Raw genomic sequence first — 18,417 nt, 5'->3', positions numbered from 1 at the left:
AGGGCACTCGGCCATTATTTTATACGCGAAAACTAATTTTCAGGTATCTTCCAGCGGTAGTTAAGCACGCCGCATTCTAATGTACGAAGGTGACGCGCCTTGGCACATGCAAAACTCTAGGTATCCCGTTCACCGAGTGTTGCGTAGCTCTATACAGAGTATTGGGATTTCAACAGGAAAACGAACGGAGGATAAAAAGAGCGACGAATAAATGGCTCTACGTGAGAATTAGCTTCGGCACGTAGTTCTTTTTTTTTTTTTTTTTACTGATTCGAAGTGAATTGCAACCGAAGGGCAAATTGCTTCGAACAATTGTTTCGAGATAAACCTGGAAACAAAAGAGGAACCATTCAAGCTTTCGGCGCTGTAGATGTTGAATTAATTTGCGCGCCTGGTCCGCGTTTTTGATCAAAGAAAGGGAATTGAAAAATGCTTTCGATGCTGTAAGAGTTTTTATGTAAGCAAACACCGTTTCATGCAAATCAGACAGGTCTATATATTCGGTTTGCACTTGCAGTTGCGCTCGTATTGGCTCTGTTGGCAAGCAATGGCACTGGGATGCTATACGTACTCCGACCCTAATCTATTTGACTGCAGCTTTTTTGGCTACACAATCTGCATACGCGTGTTCTTGAACACTCTCGTCGACAAAAGGCATACCGAACCGGTACAAACCGACATGTTTTCCTTGCATTCGATCACACGTTATACATTGCCATAGAATAAAGGAATTGAAAGAATGGTCGTGAAAGCGTGCCACAAACTTTTTTCTTAGGAGTTATCGCTGTGGGGTCTCGGCTTTGGTAACGTCGTGGTTGCGCTTCGTTTTCTTCTCAGGCTGCGGCCAGACTGCGGCCTTATAAATAGCAATAGTCCGCTTCGATGCGGCGCAGTTTAATTGGCGGAATAATGCTGCGAACGTGCCTCGTTAAAAGCGGCGGGCGACAGTAAACGGCTCGGCACTAATTCGTGTAGTAAGATGTTGAAGGCTTATTACCATTACCCTACTGGGCGCGAATGAACGAGTGCGAAATTGCTGGAGCACCGCGATGGAGTAAGAGGCAATGGAGGCATAGCCATCAAATTACGGTGAGGTGTTCTTTCAAAGAAAGAAGAGGAGTGTAGGTCGAAATATGCATCTGGTGTCTTCAGCGAAAAGATAGTCTATTCAATTTTTCGTATTCACTTTTTCGTATTTTCGTATTCACTTTTTACCCCGTGACAACGTGCTCTTTTACGTGTTACATGACGCGCAAAAGCTGGACTTCGAGGCGCGGTAAATCACAAAGCGTTAACGGAATTCAGATCGGGTTCTACGCGCCGAAGCGACACCTTGGCTAGTAGGGTAGCCTTCAGTAACGCCACTTGTCCCACCACCCCGAATTGTAAGCAGTAGAGGGCCTCGAGGTAATTTTGAGCACCGGGTATCTTTAACGCGTAGCTCGTGTACGCGTGTTTTTTCCTTTTTATTTTTCGCTGCCGCGAGCAAAAAAATAGTGGCCGTTGACGGGGAATGTCTAATGTACTTATCCTCCACGGCAAAAGGTCTTCTTAGACTCGCCGCGGTGGCTCAGCGGCTATGGCGTTGTGCTGCTGAGCCCAAGTAGGCGGCTGTGATTCCCAGCCGCTGCGGCCGCTTTTCTGTTGGAAGCGAAAAGCGAAAACGCCCGCGTGTACAAGATTTCGGTGTGCGTTAAAGGTCCCCAGCTGGCCAAAATTAATCAGGAGCCCTCCACTACGGCGCGCCTCGTCGCCTGTGTAGCGTCGGCGACGAGGCGCGTGTTAAACCCCACAATCAATCAATCAATCAATCAATCAATCAATCAATCAATCAATCAATCAATCATGGTTTATAAGCCACCGCGCCGGGTTCAAAGCGTCTAAGCCAATTAAGCAAATTATTAAGCAAAAGAGTTGTTTGCACAAAGTGTGCGTGAAAGACTCACGAGATTTTTCAGCATACAACGTCGACTCAACGGACTTTACGGACTTGAATTGCTTAATTTCACTTGTTTATACGGAATGGCCACCTCTAGATATTGATCCAAGATTGTAGCGATACGCAGCGGTAATTAACAATCAGGATACTGTGACGAGCTCAAACGAAGCTGCCGATGGAATGATTGATGAACCAGTTGAAAACAATCCGAGGCTGTTGTGTCACCTCCAAGGTGTGTCGGGTGGACATTAAACGGCGTACGCGCAATGCGGGGTGTCAGGGAAACCATCCAACTAAGGAGCTTTTTGTGTCGCCCCAACGTCTAGGCGCCACATTGCCGTTGCGCACACTTTCGCGCCCCTGTTTCGGCGTGTTCAGGCAGCAGCCGAACATGCGAGAAGGGATCCTACATGGGTTATCAAGGACCAGTCGTCGTGGCGACCTTTACCGTGACGCCCGGAGCCTGTGCACGCTCGGAGCCTGCACGCACCTATAAAGCTTCCTTTACGACCACGCTACCTGAGATTCGCCACTCGGTGGGAGATTCCGCTCCTTGCTTGTGTTTGTCGCGGTGTTCCATAAAGCTTGCCGTTGTTCTCGTATCTTGTTATTTTTTTAGGTAATACAGATACCGATAAAGGAACACATCGCTGTATGCCAGCGCTGACATGTCCATCTTTTCTCTCTTTCGACATATTGAGGTTCTTTGAGTTGATCGTGCGCACGTCGAATTGGTCCACGTTCAAACACATCGAGCCGCCAATGGCATGGCTTCGCGCTGTCAAAACTGTCAAAACGCGGCCTTTTTCCTTATAGGATGAAACGAGGAAACTGCAGTTGATGAGCAAATGGTATTTTTTTCTCTAACGGTATCATCGTCTTCAAGAATGCGTCATTAATCGGTTCAGCAGAGGCGATAACTTTCATCACAGAACATTAATAACGTTTTGTAGGGTGTGCCCATGCACCGTCCGCTTGCAATATCACGTGCTCAACTTTTGCTTCAAGTCTTTCTTGAACTCTTTTGACGTTACCTTGGCTTACCAAATGGTCCCAGACGGCACTTATGCCGCAAAGCCCCGCTAAAGCGAGTGGTCAAGTCGGCGATTCCAGACGGCAGTTAAGCAACCTATATAAGTGTAACACAGCCGTTCTATTGCGCGGCTACTTCTGTCGCCAATGATACTGTGACTGTGCGAAGGCGAACGCTGTATTTACAGCGAATCTGTCTGTGGCTAGGATCCGGCATATCGCTTCATGCGACATAACGAGCGTGGAGCAACAATTTTTAGCGTATGGGAAAAAATGATGAAAGAACCATAAAATGTCCTAAGGCTGAAATATTTTGATATAAGACGGCTTAAATTGCCCCTGAAAATGTCTTTTAACAGTAGAGCTAGCTGTTCAAGCTTTTAGTTACGCCGTCGATCGTTACGAGAAAACGTAGCCCAGCCGAGCGCCCTAGCCCGGTAATTTCTTTCGTAATTCAAGGGGAACACTTTGCCTTTATTTTTTTCCCGCTATGTACTATAACCAGCTCTGTTGGAACTGCTCGTTTACCCTAGTTTATTGTACGAGGAATTTGTTCGGAAACGGGCGAGGAGCGAGGAGCAAGGAGCAAAGGAGCACGGGGCAAGAGGCATGCTATCGGGAAGAAATTAGCTCTCTCAGCGCGCTATTTAATAGAGACCGACATCTACTCGTAGGCACACCTTAAAGAGAGAAAAAAAAAGACTGAGAAGGAAATGCTGGCAGCGTGCTAGCTTTTGGTTCGCGGATGACAAAATGTGGTTCGTTTATGAGCTGTGTGCTTCTAATCGCGGGTTTAGAGAAAGTAGAGTAGGGACAGTAAACTCAAAATGAAAAATTCTCAGTGAAACAATACTCGCATATATGCTTACCTCCCTGCAAATGACGTCAAAAGCGGCGGAGTTTCTGCCGCCGCCCGGCAATGCCGCCATTCCTCGTTTCCTTATTCGGTTCTCGTTTCCTTATTTCACGGGCTATCTAAAATTTTAGGTGTAGTTTCAATTTGTTGCCAGAGTGCGCCCCGGTACAACAGCTCTGCAACGCCCGCCACGCTGACGCGAATTGCGGGTAATTTTTTTAAATAAGAGTGGCATTGCGTGATATGTGCATCCTTTGCGTTACCGGACACGACTAACTACTTCTCTGCATTGAATGGTACGCGGTATGGAATATATGTGAACATCTTCGACAGAACTCTGTCTGGTTGGGTTAAACTTAAGAGGCAAATACACCAACCAAGGGCGTTTATTCAAAGCGGTCCCAACGTTTCGGAGCCAACTCGGCTCCTTCATCAGGGGTGACTATGTACAAACAAGAAGCAGCGGTTATATAAGTGTCTTCTTTTTCTTTTTTCTTTCTGGATTCTTGCCCTTGCGCGTCGGAGGCCGTGGCCGTAGATGGGGGGAAGGGCTCCGAGGGATCTATTCAGGCCTTGCCGGTTCGCTTGTATGTGCCAGGACTCAAGCAGTAATCTTTGTGAGTAATTGGTTTCGGTGCCAATCACCTGCGGGCCGTCAAAGTTAATCCTGTGGTCAGCTTTTCGGAGCCGAGTTGGCTCCGAAACGTTGGGACCGCTTTGAATAAACGTCCTTGGTTGGTGTATTTGCCTCTTAGGTATGGAATATAGCACTTTCTCGGGTGATGCCACTGTCTAGGGTACGACAGCGTTCAAAACAGGCACGTGTTGTTTCTGTAAACGCGTAACAGTTACCTGCCACGGCTGGCTCAGTAAGTAGCGCGCCTGTTTTTCATGCGAAAGGCGTAGCTTATTCAATTAGTGACTGTGCTGTAGTTTATTTTAGATGCGAAAGCATCTTATGGTCTCGGCATGTCCCGCGTCGGCATCCGCACTCACACGGCGCATGCGCAACTCTCCTCCTTACACCCACAGCTGCGCGATACTACACTATAAAAACAAGAAATAGTTAGCGGCGCCCGGTTTCGATCCCACGACTCTCTGGCCGCAACGGGAGGTACGCGGTGCTCTTCACAACGAAGGCACGCGAAGCTGAACGTCAACGGAAACGACGAACTGAAAACTTTAGAGGAGGATGTTGAAATTCCCGTGAGAAAGCTGTGGCGGGAAGCGCCACGCGCCTTGAAGCTCAACCAGCCCCGTCCGCAGCGCCTCTGATGCTGATTGTGGCAGGATGCCCCTAAGGATTGGCCTACCAAAGAATCCATCACGAGATAGGTTCGCGTTCAACCACCGTCGTCATCTTCCCGTAGGGGAACCGCCGAAGAAGAAGAAGAACGAGAAGACAAAGCTGCGAAGAGGAGGGCGTGTACATTGCTCTCAGCCGGTGCACCAATGTCAACAACCTTTACCTCACCAACGCTGGACGGAGAATACCGATTCTAACACATAGACAACATCGACAATAACATGATGGACGAACGAGGTCGCGGGTTCGATTCCCGGCCGCGGCGGCTGCTTTTCTGATGGAGGCGAAAAGCAAAAACGCCCGTGTGTGCGAGATTTCGGCGCACGTTAAAGATCCCCAGGTGGTCAAAATTAATCCGGAGCCCTCCACTACGGCGCGCCTCATCGCCTGCGCTGCGTCGGCGCGTTAAAATCCTACAATCAATCAACATGATGGACGAGTTTCGACACCTCGAGATCCACCGCCTACTCACCGTAACACAACAGTACTTGCGTGCCTTTGCCACCGGTGTGGACCCGGGCGCGGAATTCCCTCTGGCGCTAATAAAAACCAGATCACTCGACATAACGGCAACACAATGGAACCACACGGAACCGCCATGATGCTTCGCATCCTCATCAGGGTTCCCCACGGGAAGATGGTGTTATTTTGTTTAGGGATAAGTTTCTTTTTCGTGTTGTTCAAGTAATAGGAACGTATACAGGCAGAGAGACGGGGCAAACTATCAGCGCCAACCAAGCCCTAGAAAGGCTCTCTTAAAGTGAGAACGGAACGTGGTACAGCTTTGGAGGTTGAAGGCGTTGCTCTAGCCGTTCGAAGCACCTGACGCATGCTTTAGATTTTTCGAAAACTTCCTTTGTGTGTGTGTGTGTGCGCGCGCGCCGCCTTTCAACGTGTGGGCCAAACTTCGTGCCAAACTCGTAAAAGTTTTCAAAAAGAAGTAGTTCCGCACTAACGCGCAGCGATGATGAATGGCCCGATACCCGCTGGCGTCATTTTCAGCAGATTAGTACGACAAATAAGTTGGAACGGAAGGACTGGGAAAATGTAAAGAGAGCCTACTCGAACGAGGAGTGCATAGACTTACTGGAGAAAACCGACAAGCCAAGTTTCCAAACATCAAGCCTTACTGAATAAAGAGCGCATGTGCGTCGCGAAGTTTTTTTCCGTTAATGTTTGAACACCACTAACGGGGTTTGACGTTATAGTCGTGGGAAATTCTAAGGTTAATCAAACCCTAAGTTACCACGCTTGCTCTTTTGTGTTCGGTGGGATTCTTGTGGTGGCATTTATTCCGCAAACAGCCGATGAACAAACGCATTGCGGTTGTTACTGTTTTCTAATTGGGTTAGTCCGCTGGTTTGTTCTAGTTTTCTGTGAATGCGGTTGCGTGAAATTGTGGAAAAAAGAAAAGAAATGTAAGCTGTAAATTTGTAGCTGCGCTTAGCACTGCTAACTACAACTGTCGTGGGACGCTAAAAAAGTTACACCAGGAATAGATATGAGAGACGTTTTATATATTATTATACATATGATGTTAAACAAAGTTAATAGGCAACACAAATGTATGCCATAAAATCAACGTGATTTGATTGTTGATATTTTTAGTGATTAAATTTTGGTCATGTTTTGGTCAATAAATTTTGGACAACCAAGCCCGTCCCAGGCGTAGAGGGAGGTTAGTCGTTGCTCCGAAAAATATAATTCGACTTCTAAAAAGCTTGAGACCTAAATGATTAACAGCTCAATGCAGCAGCACAGCCTGATTGGTTTTGCCCAATACTTTTTTTAGCTTTACATGACCGGTCACAGTACGGTATGGACAAATGCCACCGCATTTGCGCCGTCACTGAAGCCGTATTCCTACAGTTCTTTTTCTTTCCTGTCTTTTCCCCCAGTACAGCTGCTGCGAACATGCGTGTCAAGCCAAAGCTAATGTTACCTGCAAGCCAAAGCTAATGTTACCTGAAAGACTATTAAGCGTGCCTCCTAATCGTGCACAAATCAGGGAAAACTAGTACAGTCTGAATACGCGGAATTCGTCTCAGTTTGCGGATGATTGCTCTTTGTGCATTTACTTAACCTCACATGTATGCAGGAACGCAAACAATGTAAGCGAAGCGCGAGTTCGGTGACGTGGTAAACCTATGCAGCTTGTTTTTCTTTCGTCGCAGTTTCTTGTTTTAAGACGTCTTTTTATTTTTAAGCTGCGACAAACTCAACAAGGGTCACATTGAAGAAATAAAAGTGAATTTCACTGCTCAAACATATTACCGTAATTACCCGATTCTAACGCGCCCCCGATTCTAACGCGCACCCTATTTTCCTGGCAAAAAAAAAAAAAAAAAAAAACTTGCACCTCCGATTGTAACGCGCACGGAACTTTGTGAGCAATAAAAACGAATGCGAGATAAACGGGCGATTTATTTCTCGAAGTAATCTAACCCATCTCCCTCCTCGTCGCTCTCCGCTGACCACAACATCTCTTCCTCGGTGCCGTCAAGCGCGTTCGCGATGCCACACTTCATAACGAACGTTCAACCATGATCGATGGGATCGTGGCCCACGCCTCGCACGCCCATCCTGCGAACTTCTCCAGAGGCGCACGCTTCAGCCGACCACTCGTTTTGAACGCGTGAGAGCCGCTGCTGCCATTGCTGTTATCAAGTGCGCAAGTGGAACGATTTGACGATTTGTGTGAACGCCGATAGAATAGCCTGGCCGCCTATGCTTCCTGCGTCCGAAAAATTGTTGCTAAAAGCTTTGGCGCTAACTTGCGATGGCGATGGGCGAGATGAAATTTTCGTTGTTTCGGCAGTTTCGGTTTCGTATCCGATTCTAACGCGCATGCGATTTTTCGACCTATTTTTCCGGGAAAAAGGTGCGCGTTAGAATCGGGTAATTACGGTAACAATTTATGGACTGAAAGGCTCATCTGCAACCCGTGGCTAATTCCTCCCTTATGGGTTCCGTACTATTAAGTCCGGGTTCATTCCGGATGTCATTGCGTTGAGCCGGGATACTTGGGCGCAAAAACAGCGCTGCGCAAACGCAAGACCAGCACAATAGTATCCATCTACACTCCCTGTCCTTCTTTCGTGCTCCAGCCAATCCAACCGCAGCGTCGCGAGCGGCAACATTAGCTCCGGATATAGGGTTTTATCCTCGGCGTGCGTCGTTCTCGAGTAGATTAAATGCGCGGATGAGACGGAGATTCGGAGGCGACAGCTACAAAATCCCTACGAAACGGCGGTCGTCTATTTTCTGCCCTTCTCTTCCGCCTTTGCGAGCCAAGCTCGTCAGGGCGACGTTAAGTGGAGCGAGTCTGTTCTGGCTCCTCTGAGCGCCCGCTGCCTTCCGCAGGTGCAGCGGATAGCGCGCTACAACCAAGCACGTCATCCAGGGCACGCCCAAGGGCTTGTTCTTGCTCGTTCATCATTTATTTACTGAGAGAGTCCCGACATCTACTGTATTACCACGCCAGATTATTGCGTGAGCCGAAAGGAAAGAAACAAGTTAGGCGAACGTAACTATATTACTAACGTGGGAGGATGCGCGAAGAACATAATGAAGGAAAGCAGTTAATCCGTGCTCGCTTTAATTTTTACGAGCTGGTATTACCTGCTTTGCTGCGTATAGAACGCAGCAGGGTAAGAATTTTCCCAGGAAAATGTGTGCCGTGTCTGGATTCGCAGTGTATTGATGTCAGGTCGGGTACTTTACGATTTCGTTGAGCGCGTAGATAAGCCTAGGGAACTCTTGTTTGGGTGTTCACATTGGAACTAATATTAATACTCGGCAAATCAAAGTAACAACGTAGAGAATATTTGTCAGCTTGAAAAAATTCAATTAACAAACGCCGAAGTTTGATTAAAATAGGGCGCCGGTTCGTTCGTTCGTTCGTTCGTTGGTCCGTCCGTCCGTCCGTCCGTCCGTCCGTCCGTCCGTCCGTCCGTTCGTTCGTTCGTTCGTTCGTTCGTTCGTTCGTTCGTTCGTTCGTTCGTTCGTTCGTCCGTCCGTCCGTTGGTTGGTTGGTTCGTTGGTTCGTTGGTTGGTTGGTTGGTTTATTGGTCCGTCCGTCCGTCCGTCCGTCCGTCCGTCCGTCCGTTGGTTCGTTCGTTCGTTCGTTCAGAATACCTGCAGCGCCCTTCTGTGCGGCATCAGTCTAGGCTGGGGGGCATACCAAGAAGACTGCACAATCGAGCCGCTAAGACATAAAAATGCTATGAAGCAGGATACAAGAAACCAAGGAAACAAAAGGAATGGGCATTGGAAAGTAGTCAACGGATTGTGAGATAGGGGAGTACGATTTTTTTTTCACTATTGTGATGGGCTACAATAGGTCTTGCATGTATTTTGCCATCGCTTTAAAAACGAAATCAACGTAAGAAAGAAAGAAAGAAAGAAAGAAAGAAAGAAAGAAAGAAAGAAAGAAAGAAAGAAAGAAAGAAAGAAAGAAAGAAAGAAAGAAAGAAAGAAAGAAAGAAAGGAAATAGAGGGAGGTGAAAGTAAGGAGGGAAAAAATAAGGAAGGTGGCAACAGAAAAAAGGAGGGTAAAAAAGAAAGAAACTGCCACGTCATCCTAGTGTTCGACCGAATGCGCACGAGCTCCACGTACAAGACGCCCACGACGCATCGGTAGTGCGACGCCGGGCACAACTAAAGCTTTATCGACGTGGGCTTCGCGCGTGTACCTGATACATACTTTCGGACCTCCTCCTACCTGACGAATCAGACAATGATAAATTCCGAGGGGCGCACTTTTGCACCTCACGAAGCGGCACGCTACCGCAAGCTCGAGCCGAGGTTGCATAATTTACGAGTTTCTTCAGGATGTCTCGATTGCATCTCCTTTTTACTTTGTATACTGGCTACCCAAGTAGGCTGTTATTTCGACGCAGGAGCAGGTGCATACAAACTTCGGCCTGTTCGAATACATTTCGTATGCGTGCTTGCTTCGGCAAAGCAGAAGTCTAGCAAACCGAGGTACTGGTGAAAGTTTGCGCGTTTTGTTTTGTTTTCCTTTTGTGCAAGCGAAGCAGTCGGAATCTTTTGATTCGGTTGTATGAACACTCCGAACGCAACGTTTAACTTCTACTTCATTTAGTTCGCCAGGTGGATGCAATAACACAACTCTTTATACACTAAAAAGGCCATGAAGATAAACCACAACTTTCTTAAATTTGAAAGAACTAGCCTTTGGTACGTCACTCCACTCCATTACAGCCACGAAAGACGTTTTAAACGCAAGTAATACTTACGGAATAAACGCAAGTAATACTTAGAAACTCAAATTTCGCGCTACGATGACGTAATATGGCCAGGAGTGATGTATATGCCGTTATATTTGCTTTGTCCTGGGAGCTTCAATTTTATCAGTGGGCTGTGGTAGCGGCCCTACAATTGGCGCAGTCGACAGGAAGATGTAACTGCGCATGCGCGACGCAGCCCAGAACATTATCTGATCTTATTAAATATTACCGGATGACAAGGTTTATATGGACCACCACTATAACCATTTCTCTCGTTGTGTTAACTGCGCGTTATCATCCAAGTGATACGATCGAACGGAACTAAAGGCCCACAACAATCGCCTAGGGGTGTTTTTCTGCTGATGTTAAGTCGGTGTCCGCCAATCGCACGAACAAGATTCTGTGACATCATAGATAACAAAAACGCCGGAAAGGAGATCGCGAGTCACCAGTGCTGCTTCAAGTGTTTCCTGTAATATCTCTGTTGTTTATTTGAGGTTTGCGATAAATTTGGTGTGATTGTTATCGGGACAAGGCAGTCTTTTTAATGAACCGAACTTGCATTTTGTCTTCATGGCCTCTTGAAGATTTCAAGAATTAAAGGGACCCTGCAACACTTTCGATAAGCGATTTCACTTTTACTTCGCGTCTGGAACCACTGCCAAAGTTATCCGATGGGCATAGAACAGTCATTTTTGGCTGAGGTACTTTGCGACCCCCTAATCTAAGTACTGGGTTTGTTGGGTGACTTCGTTCTGCAAGCATCGAAGATTTCAAGAAAAGTTGAAAAAATTGTTGCAGGGTCTCTTTCTTCCCTTCCGCTTCTTGCGTATAAATAGCGAAATAAAAAGATCGAATGCCGGCGTCGAGGCCGGCGGGGCTATTTCGCGAAAGGCATCCGTGGGGACGGCTTCAGACTTTGTTGCGGTGCGCCCTTTCGCATTCCTAATCACTGCGCGCCCCCATTCCCACTTCGGCGAGCGCCACGTTCTGTCTTCGAAGGCACCAGTTCCCAATCGTCGCTCTCGTAGCGTTTTTTTTTTTTTTTGTCTTTTACCAGGCCACGTTATTCCCGATAGTTTCCTCCTTTTTCTCTCCCCACCTTTAGGTTCCTGGCTTCGACTAAAAACAAACAAGGCGTAATCTGCTCCCGCCACTAATTAATTGAGTCCTCTTTCTATTATCGCGTTCTTTTCTCAGTCCTTTGTCCTTTCCGAGGGTTTCGTTCGCGTGGCCGCATATTGCGCGGTTGCGTTATTTCGGGGACCTTTGTTCGGCGGTCGAACTTTGATGGGATGTTTGCTGATGTGATGGTTTGTGCGCGCGCCCCGCACTGCGCGCCAATGTACTAACTTCTGCGTGAACATGCGGCGTCTGCAAAACAATGTGTGCCCGCTGAGCGTTCAATCGGGAAAATCAGTCGTGCGTTCATGTTAGCGTGGCAAGCCACCGCTGTCTCGGTCATCGCTTTTGTGTTTTATTTTTATACGCGGAATAAGCATATTGCTCATCACCTCGCTTTAAGTCTCCATTTGCATTTTCTTCTATCTTTTTGCATTCTATGGATCATTGATGGTAGTTCCTTGCTCGCTCACGATGAAAAAAGTATCTTGGCGCAATTCCGTCTTAAATGCGATCTGTGGACACCTGCTGTGTCAGAACCGTCTGATTCAATGCGAACAACGCACGGTGAAAATCCTATATGCCCCGTCTATTAATGTCTTTTCTTGACCACCACCTTCATTCCAATCGTACTTTGCTCTTGAATCTTGCAAGTCCCCGATGGGACTGGAAAATAAATAGTTCCTAAGCCTGGACCCATTTGTTGCTTAGCACCATCAGTCATTGTTTCCATTATTTTTGTGTTGGCGTGTTGGGGGTCATTTTAAATGCATAGCATTTTAGTAACTCACAATGTCACGCGGCGTTGGCGTGCGCTGTCGTAGTCCGCATGCGCGCCCTGTCGTAGTCCGCAGGCGCGCCTTGTCGTAGTCCGCAGCCAGGAAGAAATAACAGTTTCCGGCGCCCGGTTTCGAACCTATGACGCCGCGGGCAAGGTGCCCGGCGCACAACCGACCGAGCCACGAAACCGACACAGATTTCAATGCACCGAACGCGCCTTATATCCTTCACTCATTTCTCGTTTGTTTCGAAAGCGCCACAAGTTGTCCCGCGCTTCCAAAAGATGGCGACACGGGTCCCGCGATCAAGAGATACGACTTGCCGGCGCACCCCCTCGGAAATGCTGTGCATTTGATCGTGCCCCTCGCGAGGGGGATGTCTTTTTTAGTTAACTGCTCCGATTCGTAATATTCATTTGTTAACGCTCCTGTTTGTATCATAAGGTCTAATTGGACTGTTTCTTGTTTTTGAGTTTCTGCTTTTTGCTTTGTTCTTACATTCGCGCCCGTTTTGTCGTGTTCTACTTTTTTTCTTTTTCATGATGCTTATTTTCGACACTTTAATGACGGTCATTTGCTCGGCATCGTCTTGTAGGAGTTGTAAGTGTGAATACGTTTTAATTCTTCTGTGCTCTTTATGCCCCAAGCATCGTACGTAAAAAATGCATTCAAATAGGGTTCTGTCACGCCAGCGCATTAAAAAAGACAGGATAGGTAACGGCGAAACAGCAGAAATATTTCCCTACATCGCACTAGCGCAACGAACATGCGTATAATGACCGGTCGAGTTTTTCGCCCGTGTACGAGACCCCGAGTTTTCAAAATTATGCTAATTCGGCCCGTTTGTGTTTGTGGTAAGTACTTGTATGCTATTTAATGCTTTCCGCTCAACTCCCACGTAGCACACTGTATTGCTTCTTCCTCTCTCTCGATTTTCAACGAGTGTGAGCAGCGAGTCTCTTCATGCGAAAGCTACGTCAGGAGAGCCCTTGGTTTAGCTTGGCCGCTCGGGTCACCTTGAAAACGAAAGACTCAAGGAAGACTTGCGGCTTAACCAAATGCCGTGACTTGGGTTTGTATTTACGAAGATGCGTTGCAACATCTTCTGTAATTGAGCCGTGGGGTGTTGCATACCCGACCATTTAGTCTTATCGCCATGGCTTTGATTCAAAATACAGTGGCAATGAGCAATTCAACTGCATCTGCTAGTGCTGTTAGCTAGTAAATAAAATAGATGAGGGGTATAGTGACCATTCGATGGGCTTTATTTTGCAAACCCTATAAAGCAACGAACAGTGGCGTAGACACTAAAAAACAAGAAACAGTCCAATTAGACCTTATGATACAAACAGGAGCGTTAACAAATGAATATTACGAATCGGAGCAGTTAACTAAAAAAGGGGAACAGAAAAAAGACATCCCCCTCGCGAGGGGCACGATCAAATGCACAGCATTTCCGAGGGGGTGCGCCGGCAAGTCGTATCTCTTGATTGCGGGACCCGTGTCGCCATCTTTTGGAGGCGCGGGACAACTTGTGGCGCTTTCGAAACAAACGAGAAATGAGTGAAGGATATAAGGCGCGTTCGGTGCGTCGAAATGTGTGTCGGTTTCGTGGCTCGGTCGGTAGGGCGCCGGGCACCTTGCGTTCCGCCCGCGGCGTCATGGGTTCGAAACCGGGCGCCGGAAACTGGTATTTTATTTGGTACTGACTACAGTGACGGGGCCCCGTCACTTTAAAATCTGCACTACAGTGACGGGGCCCCGTCACTTTAAAATCTACACTGCAGTGACGGGGCCCCCTCAATATAACAAAATAAAAACCAGCCGATTAGCCGCCGTTTCTCGTTGTGGGATTTGGTGTAGTGGTTTAGCCGCTGACTGCGGACGTTGTAGTCCGTAGTTCGATTCTCGCGTCGTGTTTTTTTTTTTTTTTCTATGCGTGTGTTTGTGTGTGGCCGCGTGGTTACGTTTTGTAACAGCAAATAAATTTTCACGCGGTGAGAGCAGTCGGTCTTGGCTTTTTACTCAAGCGGCCGAACCGCTCCCGCTCACTGGAGCCAAGGCCGACGTAGCCATCGCCAGTTACCCCCGATCTCCTGTAATTATTACCAGTGATTAATAATTAACAGTGACTCTGGCTAGTCAGTGAGCGGAAGCGGTTTGGCCGGTTAGGTAAAAATCAAGACCGACTGCTCTCGCTGAAATATTGTGAAGCGGGCGTCGGGTGGCGGCTTGGAGATCCGTTCGGTTAGAGCTAGAGTTAGTCCGACCATCTGTAATTAATAATAATGATTAATAATTGTCAGTGATTCTGGCTAGTCAGTGAGCGGTAGCGGTTTGGCCGGTTGGGTAAAAATCAAGAGAGACTGCTCTCAACGCGAGTTGCGTTTCCTCTGGACGGAAATTTTGGGGGGCCCGTCACTGTAGTGCAGATTTTAAAGTGACGGGCCCCGTCACTGTAGTCAGTACCATTTTATTTCTTCCTGGCTGCGGACTACGACAAGGCGCGCATGCGGACTACGACAAGACGCGCATGCGGACTTCGACAAGGCACGCCAACGCCGCGTGACATTGTGAGTTACTAAAATGCTATGCATTTAAAAGACATCCCCCTCGCGAGGGGCACGATCAAATGCACAGCATTTCCGAGGGGGTGCGCCGGCAAGTCGTATCTCTTGATCGCGGGACCCGTGTCGCCATCTTTTGGAAGCGCGGGACAACTTGTGGCGCTTTCGAAACAAACGAGAAATGAGTGAAGGATATAAGGCGCGTTCGGTGCATTGAAATCTGTGTCGGTTTCGTGGCTCGGTCGGTTGTGCGCCGGGCACCTTGCGTTCCGCCCGCGGCGTCATAGGTTCGAAACCGGGCGCCGGAAACTGTTATTTCTTCCTGGCTGCGGACTACGACAAGGCGCGCCTGCGGACTACGACAGGGCGCGCATGCGGACTACGACAAGGCGCGCATGCGGACTACGACAGCGCACGCCAACGCCGCGTGACATTGTGAGTTACTAAAATGCTATGCATTTAAAAAAGTGCGTTACAAACTGTTCTTCCGGTGATGAGATATGGGGCAGAAACTTGGCTCATTACGGAACACCTCGAGGGAAAACTTGTGTCGTCCCCGCGAGCAGCGGAAGGAAAGGTGATATGAGTAACGCTTATAGGCGCGGGAAATTAGCGTCTTGGATTAGGGAAATGGGGTGGAAGACATCGTTAAGAGGAGACATCTGAGTCTTCCTCGCGCGATCTGCCTCTTGGGGAGTTTGTGGTCTGGAGTGGACGCGGATGTACCTGCGGTGATGAGACTTAAGACCTGTTCACACTTGCGACGAAGCGACGCAATTTCTGTCGCTTTAGTCGCCCGGCGATCGTTTTCGTCGTGTGGTCTCGAACAATTTTTTGTCGCTGGGCGACTAAAGCTACAGAAGTCGCGTCGCTTCGTCGCAAGTGTGAACAGACCTTTATTTCTGTTGTGTTTGCGTTTATTTCATAGCCTGTGAGCTCAGTGGGCAAGAAGCGAGTTCTATCTATATCGGGGAAGCTAGTATAGCATCCCGTATGTATCTCAGCAAGCCACGGAGGGCGGGGCAGTGAGCTACTGATGGTAGTGAGTGTCATGTTCATGGAGCTTTCAAAGGTGCGGTCAATACAAATAGCTCGTGCTCGGGTAGTAGGTCGCGTTACTTGTCTTTTCGCACCTTGTTAACAGGGCGTGCGGTGCACAGGCGTATACACGCAGGGGCAAATTACGTCCATTTTGCTGGGTTCACCTGACGGGCTGTAAACAGAAACAAAAGCATGCAAACACGGCGACGGCTACCACCTGCGCAGGTGCAACTGCGGCCCAGGGGGCCCCGGATGTCCCTTGTTGCCCTGTATACAACTACCGGTTCCTGGTTTCTCCTTGAATTATTCGCCGATTCGCTTCATTTCTCACTGTCACCAGCGAACACGGTCTTGCACTCCACGAAACTCTGGTCCGTTCGCCCCATTTTGCCACGCTTTCCTCTCGCCTCTGCGCGGCCTTTTATTTCTCCACTGATGGCTCCTCGGTGATGGGAAATCGAAAGACGCGCCTTTTTGGTGGCGTGTAGTTGTTTCGAAACAGCAACAAGGGCGGAAGATAAAAAACAAAATAGCCGACTTTTAGAGGCGAGCTGCACGTAAACAATGAGACTGAGGTATTGTTTTGGATTTTGTTTGCGCTCAATGCTTAAATAGAAATCCTGGCCCACGCCAAAGGCTTGTGGAAGTGTCCCGGAGGTATGAGAAAGATGATTCCGGTAAAATTCGTCAAAACGGGAAACTGCTCATTAATGGTACGCGATAACGGCTGGACACGGTCAGTGAACTGGACGCTCGTTGGTTTGTTGGCTCGTGCTGACCTGTTCCACATATGTGAGATCGAGACATTGCGTCTCGACTGTGGTTGAGTCTTCTGTCATAGGAATCAGCAAAACACGAAAGTGAAATGTGCAGCGAAATCTGCGGCTGAGCATGATTTGTGGGTCGGGGGCTATCTTGTGGGTGTGCTTGGTGAGCGACTTCCTGCTGGCGGGTCGCTTCGGCGAAGGTGTACTGGCGTCATTTCCGTGACGGATATGACGTCAGTGAAGTCTTGGTGTATCCCGGCATAACACACTGTCATGTTAAAATATAACACCCGAAAACTAACAACCTTAAGTATAACGTACTCTTTAGTACCAAAAGGTTGCTTCCCCGCAAAAAGACCGTGTGTGCAGGTGTGCACCCTTTACAGGCCGCGTGCTTCGTTGTACTGGCGTAATTTCTTTGACGGATATGATGTCAGTGAAATCTTCGTGTATCCCGGAATAAAACACTTTCACGTCAAAATAGGTGCTGGCTATTATATATTTTCACTTGAAAGGTTGTTACTGATTTATAATCTGTTGTAGTGGTACGTAAGGAGACACATGACATATGTCAAAACTGTATCAGTACTACTACTCAGGGGTGCGTGCTAATTGCGATTTTGCCGCCCCCGGTGACTTTGCTTTCTTTATTGCGGTTTGATGCGTCGAAGGTACACCTGGACGACGGACTATTTCGACAAATTTCGATGCAGGGGCGTTAATGCGTAGAGAACACGTGATCAGTACGCGCTTGTGACCGTTCCGCGCGAACTTACAATTTTGATGATCTCGTCGTAGGTTTAGGTTATGATACCACTGCATATTTCACGACTACGCAGTCGTGAGTCTAGTAGGGTCCTCCGAGCAAGTACACACTGAAAGACACACGCCTATTCACTCATTTGAAACGCATTGCCTTTCATAGTACGTTGCTCACGCGTATAAAGGATTATAAAAGGCAGAATGAAGGGAACACCCTTTGATGTGTACGTCCTGACTCTTGACCACGGTGTAAGAATATATAAAGAGGCGTAGGGGGACGCCAAGAAGGAGAAGATACGGATGGGATCGCGGGAACGCATTTCGTAGTCATTTTCTTTGGCAATAAAGACGTTCGTGTAATCGTGTATCATTCAAAAGTGAAGGGCTTTTGTCGCCTTCTGTGAATTTACGGTAGGGACTGATGTCCAAGGAATTTCTCTACCGTGAACGGCCAATCGTCCAATCGGCTGAGTTCATGTGGCCAACACATTTTTCTCCGTTCAATGTTGGGGGCAACGACCAAGAAAATGCTCAGTTGTCTCTTCAACTATCGTCTCAAAAACGGTGTTGTGCTATTCGGGCCACACAGAAGGGTGGGCGGTACAGTGCTGCCGCACTCGCGGCTGCGATTTACAGAATTAAAAATCGAATCAATAAACTGGAAGTTTCCGTGGCAGAAACGCTGTTGCCTTTCGGCGCCATTTGCAGCGAGACGAGCGGACACTCGCCCAAGTGGTCTTTTTTTTTCTTTTTGCTATACTGGCAAATTTTAAGCGAAAGCAAAAATACAAAATCGCCAGTGTACAAAACAATTGAATTCGCATCATTCCTTGATGTTGAGTATGATAATAATTGTCCATTAGATGTGCTTAAAAGTTCAAAAATATTACAAGACAAAGCTTGCCACCAAGTTTGAGTCCGGAACGCACATGTTTGCGAGTATGTACTAAATGACTTTGCACGCTCGTGTTCAAGGCACCGCTACTTCACTGCT

The 18,417-nt window shown here is 47.8% G+C and overlaps 2 protein-coding genes across 2 annotated transcripts in view; one reads left to right on the top strand and one right to left on the bottom strand.

Moving 5' to 3' along the window:
- The window catches only part of LOC144170465 (unconventional myosin-Ie-like), a 324,760-nt gene that overhangs the window by 174,281 nt on the left and 132,062 nt on the right, over positions 1 to 18,417 (top strand). The window lies entirely within an intron of this gene.
- LOC144170955 (uncharacterized) overlaps positions 1 to 18,417 on the bottom strand; it is a 113,862-nt gene that overhangs the window by 83,661 nt on the left and 11,784 nt on the right. The window lies entirely within an intron of this gene.

This window comes from Haemaphysalis longicornis, unplaced genomic scaffold, assembly GCF_048455015.1.
Source record: "Haemaphysalis longicornis isolate Haplotype H1 unplaced genomic scaffold, Haemaphysalis longicornis Haplotype H1 scaffold_2, whole genome shotgun sequence".
NCBI lineage: Eukaryota > Metazoa > Arthropoda > Arachnida > Ixodida > Ixodidae > Haemaphysalis > Haemaphysalis longicornis.
Note: the sequence above shows the minus strand (reverse complement) of the source record. Positions and strands in the feature narration are given on the sequence as shown.